General features: G+C 34.6%; 1 long non-coding RNA gene across 1 annotated transcript; it reads left to right on the top strand.

Moving 5' to 3' along the window:
• The first annotated feature begins 11,889 nt into the window (after positions 1-11,889).
• LOC112904750 lies at positions 11,890-12,165 on the top strand. Its single transcript, XR_003231326.1, has 3 exons — positions 11,890-11,932; positions 11,986-12,098; positions 12,156-12,165. It is a non-coding gene; the product is annotated as an uncharacterized LOC112904750 (long non-coding RNA).
• Positions 12,166-12,676: the final 511 nt, after the last annotated feature.

Consider the following 12,676-nt stretch of genomic DNA (forward strand, 5'->3'; position numbering starts at 1 on the left):
GCATTTCCCTAAAACTAGAACAGCCCACATCCTTAACTATTTGCGAACAGTAATCTAATCTAGGTCTACCTCTACCCCTCCTAACTCCTGTTTCTGCCTCTAATATGTCTCTCACTAGACCTTCATGGCTGAGAAGGTGTCCTACCAACCTATCTCGCCTATTTTTTATTGTCTTCCATAGAGTCCTTTGTTCTCCTATTCTTTCCACTACCTCTTCATTTCTAACCTTTTCTACCCACGATATCGTCATCATCCATCTATAACACCACATTTCGAACGCTTCTAACCTTCTCTTTTCCGCCGCTCCCACTGTCCATGTTTCGCACCCGTACAACGCCGTGCTCCAAACATACACCATTAATAACATTTTTCGAATTTCTAAATTAACCGATCACGAGCATAGAAGTGGCTTCTGTTTATTAAAGGCGACATAACCCTGTGCTATCCTCTGCTTTATATCCCTACTACTCCTTCCATCCGCACTTATCTGAGTTCCTAGGTATCTAAAATCAGCCACTTCTTCTAATTTTTCGTCTCCTATCTTTATATTCGATCTTTCCCTACTTCTTCTTCCCTTGCATACCAGTATTTTAGTTTTACTTTTATTTCATCTTCATACAGTACTGATCTGTCAGTACCGCTTCCATTTTATTTAAAGCTATCTCTAGTTGCTAGATGCTAATACTGCTATATCATCTGCAAATCTAAGCATACTAATCTTTTGCCCTTGCACATCTATCCCTACAGTTGTACTCTCTTTAATGATGTTGATGGCGTCTTCGATGTATAGATTAAAAAGTAGCGGTGACAGTGTGCATCCCTGCCTGACTCCCTTCCTAATATTTACTTCTCTACGTTGCATCCCCAGCTCTATAACTGCCTGTTGCTCTTTATACAAACTAAGTATCACTCTTCTATCTTTGTAATTCATCCCTACATTTTTAAGTATATTTAACATCTTGTCCCATTTAACATTGTCAAAAGCTTTCTCTAAATCTACAAATCCTATGTACGCACTCTTTCCTTTTTCTATCGTTTTCTCTATTGCTACCCGTAAAGCTAGAATGGCCTCCCGCGTTCCTCTATTTCTTCTAAACCCAAATTGATCTTCCCCTAATAGTTCTTCCGCCCTTTTTTCCATCCTCCTCTGTACAATTCTAGTTAAGATTTTTGACGCATGGGAAGTTAAGCTAATTGTTCGAAATTTCTCGCACCTATCCGCGCCCCTCTTCTTAGGTAATGTTACTACTACGTTCCGTTTATAATCCTCTGGGACTTTCCCCGTTTCGTAAATGTGACTAACTAACTTAAACATACGATCTCTAACCTCTTGTCCTGCATGTTTTAGAATTTCCCCCTGTATCCCATCTACACCTGGCGCCTTATTATTCTTTAAATTTTTTAATGCTACATCGAACTCTTCTCTCATTATGGGATAACCAAGCTCATCTATTTCCACACTATCTTCCTTCTCTAATATATCTCCTAACTCAGGGCCTGCGTAAAGGTTCTCTAAATATTCTTTCCACCTATCTGCCTTTTCCTCATTTTCTATCAACATGACCCCTGCCTCGTTTCTTATATTATTACTACTGTATCCTACATCTCTAAAATTCCTGTTAATTATATTATAAGCCTCATCGGTTTTACCTACTTCAAACTTTTCTTCTACTTCTTTACACATCCTATCAATCCACTGTTCCTTAGCTGCCCTACACTTCCTAATTATTTCCCACTTTATAGCTTTATATCTTTTTTGCCCTTCTTCGTCTGTCCTGTTTTTGTATTTCCGCCTTTCGTCTATTAATCCTACAATCTCATTTGTTATCCAGGGTTTCCTACTTTCGTTTTGTTTAAGACCTAGTACCTCTGTAGCTGCTGACTTTAGACACGTTTTAATGCAGTTCCATTCTGTCTCTATGTCCCCGTCATTCGTTTCTCCAGCCGCCATTAGTATTTCGTCTGTCATTTTACCTAGCCTATCACGCGCTTCGTTACATTTTAGCTTTTCTAAGTCGAGACGTCTCCTACCTGCCCTCTTTTTCAGAATTTTGAATTTAAGATTGGTCTTCATAACTACTAAATTATGATCGCTATCTATATCTGCTCCTGGATAACTCCTACAGTCCTTCACTTGATTTTTAAATCTTTGCCTAACAAGTATGTAATCTAACTGATATCTCCCTAAATCACCTGGCATCTTCCACGTATAGCGCCTCCTAACGTGATGGTTGAATAAAGTATTCGCGACGGTTAAGTTATGTTTATCGCAAAATTCTATCAGCCTATCTCCCCTATCATTTCTATTGCCTAATCCAAAAGAACCTGCTATTGCACCCACTTTACCTTCACCTATTACTGCGTTGAAATCTCCTAAAACTATTAGGTTGTCCTGTCCTTTCACTAAACTTAACACGTCTTCTATATCTGCATAAACTGCTTCTACGTCTTCATCACTGTAAGATGATGTAGGCATGTAGACCTGCACTAATACCGTTCTTACCGGCTTTGAGTTTAATTTAACCATAACTATCCTATCGCTTTTTTGTAAATAACTTTCTACACTCTGCCCTACTTTCCTACGCATTACAATTCCTACACCTGAATTACCTTCTACAGATCCTGTATGTATTACTCTAAAGTCCCCACTCCAGAAGTCTCCAGCTTCGGGCCAACGGACTTCACTTATACCTACTATATCTAATTCTAATCTATCCATCTCTATTTTTAAATTTTCTAATTTCCCTACCTGCCTCATTGACCTAACATTCCACGCTCCGACTCGTGAAACATTGCACCTATCCCTATTGCACTTATTGATGACATCCCCCGAGGTAGTCCCCGCCCGGACATCCGAATGGGGGACTAGTTTACGTCCGGAGTGCTTTACCCCAGAGGACGCCATCATTTAATTTCAGTAGTTGAACGTTTTACTCGGGATCATAATGTGGTGGTTTCCCGTTGCCTTCCACATCGCAGTATTGTGCATCAGAGTGCCATACCGATCCTCGTGATCTCTGCCACCCTGAGTACTGAAAGAACTGCTGCCCTCTTTCAGGGATCTGTCTTAGTCTGGTTTCTCTTTAAGAACCCCTCCATTATGGTTGAAACTATGGTCCGGCTCCCTAAATCATCGAAACTCGCAAGCCGATCCACCCACTCTAGTTTGTACCAGAGTTTCGTTAAGGTTCAAGTCCCGTCGGATCAGAGATAGATACGCAATAAAAAAAAATTCCAATACATGGAAAGAAAAATAGATGCAGATCTTTTAGATTTATTTATAGTTAGTTACCGGCTATTTTTTTTTAATAGAGGAACGGGCATTCAGAAAATTTGCAAAATGGATACCAGAATATGAGCTATCATCCCGAAAAACAGTATCAAATATTGTGATACCTAATATTTATGAAGTGACGGTACAAAAAAATAAAAACGAGATGCTGGGCGTGGATAATATTTGTCTCACTACTGATCTGTGGACGTCAAGAATAGACGATTCATACATTGCCGTAACTGGACATTATATTGATGAGACACTTGAATTGAGAACATTTTTACTGAAATGTGCTGAATTTCAAATTCGCACAATAGTGATAATATTCAACCGGCGTTAATTAACGTTACTGAAGAGTGAAATCTAACAAATACTGACAACTTCGTCATCAGCGATAACGTTGCTAATTTTAAAAAAAACAATAGCCGATATTGGCTGGAAATATTTCGGTTGGGCACGCTCTTAATCTTATCGTCTAGGATAGTCTTGGGCTCATTTAAGTGAACCTAGGCAAGGTTAAGACAACAGTACGCCATTTTAAAACTAGTACTTTTGCACAAGAAAAACTGTTAAAATCGCAGACAATCGACAAACCGGATGAAATCCCTAAACGGTAATACAGGATGTTCCGACAAGATCCTACATTCCAAACGCTTAACCGTTTCATAGACTTTGAAAACCACATATGTAGCACGATTTCTGTACTGAGAAAGGACTTACCATTAATATCCAATGAGGAATGGACAATGTTTAGTAAACTTTGTCAAGTATTAGAGCCTTTGATTATTATTGAGGCCTCTTATATTCTTAGTCATGAAAGAAAGTCTACGAATTCCAGATCAGATCTTGAGAATAACTTGGTAGCAAACAACTATTACAATAGTAGAATGAAGATTCTAGATTTTTAGTTTATATTTTTGAATAGACCTATACTCGATTAGTAGTTAATTATGATTAAGTCTTCAAATTGCCCTCAACTTGTAATAATTTTGTATAATACATCATCTAGAATCATAAAGTTGGTTTTTGACACTAACATAGTTCAAGCTTGCATTTTATCAATTCAATTTTTCGCAATCGATTTCTTAAATAGAAATCATGGCGTGCGCGCTACTATTACTTAGTGTCTTTTAAGTCGAGTAGTGCGTTATTGCCAAAACACTTGTGTTAACTAAGTGTCCTAAATCGACAAATCGTGCTTACATGAATGTACCAGTAAATAGATAAAAATTGGAAAAATTATTTTAACTGAGAAATACATAATATATTTGTAACATAATAGAGATGCAAATATCGACGACTAAACTGTCTAACTACCTCAATTTGAGTAAGCCAGATAGGTTAATGTTTTCTGCCGCCGAATTTAATTTTTAAAAATGTTTTTTATTTTTAAAGTTAAAAGTCGACTGGCCCAAAAAACATGAATTGTTATCCCGTCGAAAGAAAACAATACAATGTGCGTTAATTTATTTCCAATCGAAGATGTTTGCGGTTTAACTGTGGAAAAACAACTAAATTACAATTATGATAAAAACTAACATTACAGTTTCCTTATACGGTCTTAATAAGCATATTAACAACAGAAGAATGCAGTTTCCGATAATTTGCACGCGTCTTTCTATAATTACTATGTATTTTGGATATGATAACTCCTCCGCCCTTAAAATGAAATTTAAGGGTTGAAGCCCAAAAAATTTCAGCAACGAATTTACATTCTTTTTTAAGGTAATGGAAACGCTTGCTCATTTTCCTTGACCTTTGGTCTCTTAAATTTATTCAAACATTTAATCTTATTTCTATTACAACAAATTACAATCATTACAAACAACAAAACTAAACATATATTTGAACCGTTTGTCCAAAAACTTTCCTCTAGTAAATAAACAATTGGGTCAGTGGTTTAAAGAGTTAATTTCATCANTCCTCCGCCCATAAAATGAAATTTTAGGGGTGAAGCCCAAAAAATTTCGGCAACGAATTTACATTGTTCTTTGAGGTAAAGGAAACGCTTGTGAATTGTCTTTTTCCCTGACCTCTGGTCTCTTAAATTTATTCAAACATTTAATCTTATTTCTATTATAACAAAATACAAAAGTACATAACAACAAAACTAAACATATATTTGAACCGTTTGTCCAAAAACTTTCCTCTAGTAAATAAACAATTGGGTCAGTGGTTTAAAGAGTTAATTTCATCAACACGAACTGCTTTAAGATTTATTCATATAGGTTTAACATTTAGTGAGTTTTGTTTTGTTTCTTGTAAATTAGTATTTACAAAATCTTTGACCATCGATAAACAAGAATAAGGCAGTATTATTAAAAATACTCCCTTTAATCGATGTATCTGTTCCATTTCACATTTAATATGAATCGCTGTTTCTTTTGGAAGAAGACACCATTCGTCACTAATTGGTTCTACTAAGATGTCATTGATCTCGACCGGAATATGTTTACCTCTGGGATCATCTTTAATTTTAATACATGTGCCCTGTTGATAAGTTTTCTCTATATCCTCATTTGAACAAAAGTAGGTACTGTTTCTGAATTAAATTAAATTTTTGCTTTAAAAAATTAATATTGTTTTCATGAATAGCAACATATGATGTAGGAGGAGTGATGGTAATGTTAGACACGGTCGGTACTGAATATAAGTGATACAAGTTAAATTTCGTTTAAAATTGGGACCTGTAGCAAAAATACAATATGTTATTCTGTTATATAGAAATCTCCAGATGCATAGAATGAAAATCATCCACAATCTCATCTCGAACAAACTTCTTTGATGTTATCTTCCTAGATCGTTTTAATTCCTTTTTATGATATACTTTATCCTTTTCGGTTATGATTTTATGTTCCAAATTTGTTTTTACAGTTTTTTTTATATCCCGGTGTCTTTTTGTCGCGTTGTGATGTCCTTAAATAAATAGATTGTCCAGTATTATAATTAGCAAAATGTTTAGTGATGATACGCGATGTTCTTCTCCTTTTTACTTATCTGTGTATGATTTACCGTTTCGTATAATTGTTTAATTGAGTCATAGGCTTCCGTTGAATATTCATAATAATGGTTAATGTCAAAAACTTCCAAAAGGTCATTGTTACCTTAGTGTTCAAATAACAATTATTTTGGCTTGTAAATGGTCTGGGAATGGATCGTTCGGTTATAAATGATTACAGCGTTCTCGAAATTTTATTCTTTGAAGTTGTTCTAATTATTTCAATGATAGTACCATGCGTTCGCTATCTGACCATTGCTATTGGGATGCATTGCCGTAATGAAATGATATTGTACCTTATGCATTTTTAGCATTTCGATAAATAAAGAATTATTGAACTGGTTATCGGCTATTAAAAGTTTTGGCATTTTGTAATAAATAAAGTTATGTAAACTTCCACTAAGTCTGGATAATTCATAGAATTTAAAGGTTGATACATGAAAATAAATCAAATGGGGTAAGATATTTGCGCTTATGAAAAAAGAATATATCAATAAAAATTGATTCGAACGGAACTTTAGCTGTTGGTGTTAATTTTAGTTTATAATTTACGGAGTGTCTCTCGTACTTATTGCTTATTGACACGTATTACAGTGATTTACGTAATTTTGGGAATCTTTCGAGATGTTTGGTCAAATTCTATTCCTACAGCAAGTTCTGGTGGTCTGGTATATGAAATTGATTTAAAATGTTCATTTACATTTGGAGGTTTAAAACGTCTTTAAGTATACTTCGTTTACTTTTGCATACAAACATTGTACTACTATCAAAATTTTGGTTAATTAGGCAGGCTATTTCTTCTTATAAATCTTTATTTTGATCGTAAATTGCGTTTATAACATTTGGGTTAGCGTATCGTATTCTTTAAATATATTTATAATTTCATAGGCGTAATTCGTTATCATGATCTTAACTAAATACCGAGTTTTATCAAAAGGATATATTTTATTTAAAGCTGGTTTACTAAAAAATGTAAACTGATTCTTAAATTATTTAAGGGCTTATCTGTCAATGGCAATGTGGCATTTGTGTTTTCAGCCTGTGAATGCTGTGATGCTTTCTGATACAGAGGTTGTTCTTTTACTTAAATGTGGAATTTGAATTATTGGTTCTTTATCAGGTGGTTTACCTTAAGTGTTCCAAAGTATCCGTTAAATCTATGTTAAAGATTCGTTGTTTGCATTGTCCCTGTTTTAACATTGTCGTTAGTAAGAAGATGGTCATCTAGGTCACTAGGTTCGATTGGTTTTTTTATATTTACGTCGGCTGGGTTATTGAACATAGATTAACAAATCGTCCGCAATTTCAATTGGGTTCGCATTTATTTCTGAAAAGAAATCAGCATTTGCGTTGTTTTATCCTTTGTGATAAATTATATTATATTCATGCTCCTCTAATTTTAGTCTCCATCTTAGTAATTTTGAATTTGACTCTTTTAAATTAAATAACCACTGAAGAGGCTTGTGATCGGCGTTTGTATTAAATTTTTATCCATAAATATGAAGTCTAAATAATTTCTGGCCTGGCAAGGCATTCTTTCCCGAAAATAGAGTAATTTACCTCTGTGTTACTAAATGTTCGACTCATGTACATAATTGGTTTATCTTGCCCGACTGGACCTTGGGAAGCGTCACAAGTTACGTTGAATGGTTTGCTAAAATCTGGATAAGTTAGTGTTGGGGGATTATTAAAATTTCTTTTTATAGTGTTAAAGGTATTAATGAATTCTTGTGTGTTCGATCTTGGAGTTTTTTTAAACACGATGTTAAAAGTTTAGTAATAATGATGGTATTTTGTCTTTTTAATTCTTCGCCCTGCCTATCTATCTCGCTGCGTTACACTTGTGAGAATCTATAAAGCTGAACGTTAACTAGATTGTCCGAATATAGAGGTATTTTGTTTCTACCTGCATTGGTGAAAGTTAATACATCATTTTCTTAAAAAAAAAATATCCCCATATTCTTCACATAAGTTCCTAACCACTCTAGCCTTTTGGTTCTGCGGTAAATGAGATAAATTTAAAGGAAGTACAATTGTGGTGTGTTCCTAAATGAATTAGTCGTGTACGTACTACAAACGTCTAGCTCGCTTTGGTTTATGTGGTGCCTTAATTTTTGTCTCCGATGGGGCTTTTATTTTTGATGTGCTAAAAGTTGAAAACTGGCAGTGATAAATATCTGTGGTTCTTATCGTTTCCTGAATTATTACGTGATTTCCTTCTTGTTGTGGTACTACTATGGGTCCTTTCTTAATTGGTACTGAAAATTTCCGTTTCTCTAATTTTGTTGCAATTTGATTATACAAATGATCCTATCTCGTAATCTATTTTCGCGTTGATAATTTCCAATTTATCTGAACCTAAAAGAATGTCAAAGTCCTTATGGAACATAACTAAGAAAAATTTCAGATTTTGCTCTTCCTGAAATCAATCTACGTTAAGACATTCATAGTTTCCGTCATTTTTTTCTAAGGTGTTTATAAATATAATCTTGAAAATAATTATAAGCTACTTTAGGATTTATTAACGACTTTGTAGTGCCAGTATCTACAAAGATTTTTAAATAAGTGTTATTTCCTATATGTAACATTGTAGCGAGCACGAGTGTGTTTGTGTGCGATCGGGCACACGTGTGCATGAACGGCTTATCGATTCGCCGACGAGCCGCGGGCGCCTTTCTTCATGTGCTCCGTATTTGTAAATGTGTGTCGTACCTGCGTTCTGGGAAAGCAGTTAAACAGTTCAAAGGAAAAATAAACTATCCGGATGTTTCCAGAAGACTCCAGAAAGTAAACAAAAGAGTATTTAAAGGAAGAAACGATCGCCGAGAGAAGAAGAAATAAATTGACCGTTGCAGAAGTGAATCCGGAAATAAATTGACAGTGATAGAAGTGAAGCGCAGTAAAAAGTGGTATAACAACATTAGTGTAAATAAATAGTTTTTGTGGTTATCAGTCTTAAAATTTAATTTTCTTAAACCAACAAACATTACAATATTAAGCATGGTAACGTGCTAAGGCTATTAAAATTTTGTAAAAAACTGTTATTTAATCTTTGTCCGAGGCAGGTGGTTGAAAATTTACGACATCCACATGGTCTTGATTTAACTGCTCCTAACTACAACCTACTGAGTGGATCTCTTCTGTATTACTACAATTACAACAATTTTCTGGGACATATTTAGGATTAGTTTCCTCATAACAATCGTGATTTCACAATAATTCTGATCTTCATCGTAATTGTGGTCCCCACGGTGATTTTGTTTTTCGTAATTTATTGGTTCTACCTCCGTGCAATTCATACGCGGTTGATACCAACTTTTCAAAAGCCGTTCGTTGAAAGTTGCTAGACCTTTAACTATTATCCTGCGGAAAATTTAGGGGCGTTCTTGTGAGTGGAGCATTATTACCTCTATTCGTGTTTTGATTTAATTGCCTGGAAGTATTTTGATTCTACGGTACACTTCTTAGTGTATAATTGCTTTGTGTATTCAGGTTATAAGTTCTTTGTTGGAATGGTTGCATTCTCGGTTAATTAATCAAATTATTTCGCGTAATATTTTGTGCTACATTTCCACGATTTGTGAAGGAATTATTTCGGGAAGTTCGGGTAAAACTTTGATTTTGGTACTGACTATTAATCGGTTGGTTAATGTGAGCTTTTGTAGAGATATTAATTTTTTGTTTTTCGGGAGGATGTTTTGTTATAATATTTAGGGCCGTGTATTAGTTGCTGCTGAAAGAGTTACATGTTCCCTAACATCTAATATAGTTTGTAACATAGCTGAGCTATTACACAATTATACAACAACACACACAATTATTATAAAAATTAACATTACAGTTTCTCTAAAAGTTCTTAATAAGCATATTAGCAATAATCTTCTTTTGCAATTTCCGATAAAGTTCGAGATAATGCGTGTGCTTGCACGCTGACGTTGCGTCTTTTACTATGTATTTTAAATATGTTAACTGATACAGGTTGTAAACTATTAAATTCTTTAGAAGGGAATTGATTTTACCTTTACATTCAACTACGTTTTTCTAGAAAAAGGGTGAACTTTCGGACAACGAACATTTACTAAATTTTCATGATTTATAGTGCTCTATCACCTCCTGCAAGCGGTAAAAAATTATTGTTTCATGTGGGGACAGAATTGTCATTCAAAAGAGTATACATGATGCAATGTTAAAAGAGTTGCATAACATCCGTATGGATGTAGTCATAGATTATAAAACTTCATGTTTTTAAATTTTTTAAATTACCAAAATCGACATTACCGACATACTAGGCGACATACATTTTACTGAAACGACAACAGATGACGCGACGGCGGTTACGATTATCGGAACAATTCCCCAGTAGTTGTGGCGTTATTGAGCAATAGTGAGTAGTTTCACAACTTGTAATATTTTAATATTTTTGTGAGAAGTACTTTTACCCATCCTGAAAGTAAGTAATATATTAAGTACTTCAATCATGCTTTACAATAAGTAAAGAAAGGATGTTTTCTGTCCAACACAGAAAAACCGTGATGTACAGTCTACACTATTACGGGGTCAAATTAATTTGAAATGTTCTACCTAGATTATACAGTTCCTGCAGGAGTTAAAGGTCAAGATGCCGCTTTCCATTTTCCTGAAGTAACAGCGGTTCCAACGAAAGTGGCAGGTATTGTAATTTGTTGTTGTGAAACTTAAGTTCTAAAAGATGTTTTGTAGAACTTCTTGTGGTAGAGGAATGGAAGCAGACGGAATTGCCCCATTAAAAGATGAAAAAGTACTGCATCCAGTGAAAACATATTGTTGCAACTCCAATTTGTAGTGGAATTGTTTAAAGAAAAAACCAAGTGGCAAAACTACTAACAGTTTAATTCTTGTTAAAAGGTGTACAAAAAGAACTTACATGGGTCGAGTTGAGTGTTGAGTATTAGTTACATACTAGTCAAAAAACTAACTAACTATCATTCTTTCGAAAATGTCTTTTATAATAAAGTTTGGGGTCATTTTTTACATTAGTTGACATTGGAATTGAGACATGAAGTTTAGTCAGGTAGGTAGTACTCACTAAGTAGAATCGTGTGGTAGCATTAATTCCGTGCGGAAACCAATGTAGCTTGAGATACAGGCTCCTAAAGTTATTTAATCGGAAGAAATTTCGATTGGTACGGCCCTGGCTGCAGCCCTTCGTCAGCTGTTCTCGCCAAATATGCATTGATGACGTCATTGTTTAGTTAGGTAGATGTATGACAGACTCGAGTTTGTTTAATGCCCCTGCCCGCCGAAGGCGGGCTGATACATTAGAATAATGTTAGGAAGATATGTTTTAGGACAAACGATGTTTGGCGGGAACAGCTGACGGAAGGCTGAAGCCAGGGCCGTACCTACCGGAATTTCCTCCGATTAAGAAAACTTTAAGGGCCTGTATCTCACTCACATTCATTTTTAAACAAATAATAAACAAAATTCTAGTAAATACTACTACACTACTTTACTTGGTGAGTACTACCTANCAGAAAAACCGTGATGTACAGTCTACACTATTACGGGGTCAAATTAATTTGAAATGTTCTACGTAGATTATACAGTTCCTGCAGGAGTTAAAGGTCAAGATGCCGCTTTCCATTTTCCTGAAGTAACAGCGGTTCCAACGAAAGTGGCAGGTATTGTAATTTGTTGTTGTGAAACTTAAGTTCTAAAAAAAAATGTTTTGTAGAACTTCTTCTGGTAGAGGAATAGAAGCAGACGGAATTGCCCCATTAAAAGATGAAAAAGTACTGCATCCAGTGAAAACATATGACGGGAAAAGAAGAATTGTTTCAACTGCAGGTAGTTATGCAGATAACAGTTTCAAATATCCAAAACATATATAATTATTTGTTATAGAAAGTACACTCACAATGGACAATACAGAAGCTAGTATTTCTGCAGTTTCTGAATCGTTAGCACCCCCTGTAGAAGCAGGAAGCAGTACTAAATTAGGTAAAGAACAATTTCTTTGTTCATACAAATATACCTGTCTTAGTATCTATATTTTAATTAATTGATGTTTGCTATTTACTCGTATATTGTGCTAATTGTATTTATTACTGCATTTGTACTTTGTTATTAAATTTGTTAATTTTATTTTTTTTTCTTCAATTTCCATTTAAAACAAAAAAAAATAAAATTCAGTGTAATTTTGAAATGCGCGCCTTAGGTTACCCTTCATAGTTTTATGTATAGATGGCAGTGAAATTCGAAGTTTTCTTTGCCAATACCATATATATATATATTCCAAGTAGCGTCTACTAATGTATGGTAAACTTAGATGTCACTAGTATCGTCAAAATTTCGATAGTTTTACATCTATTTACCTAGTCTAGGATATGAACAAATCACTAATTCAAACTTTACTAGTGTTCGTT

The sequence above is a fragment of the Agrilus planipennis genome, unplaced genomic scaffold (genome assembly GCF_000699045.2).
Source record: "Agrilus planipennis isolate EAB-ADULT unplaced genomic scaffold, Apla_2.0 scaffold277, whole genome shotgun sequence".
Lineage (NCBI taxonomy): Eukaryota > Metazoa > Arthropoda > Insecta > Coleoptera > Buprestidae > Agrilus > Agrilus planipennis.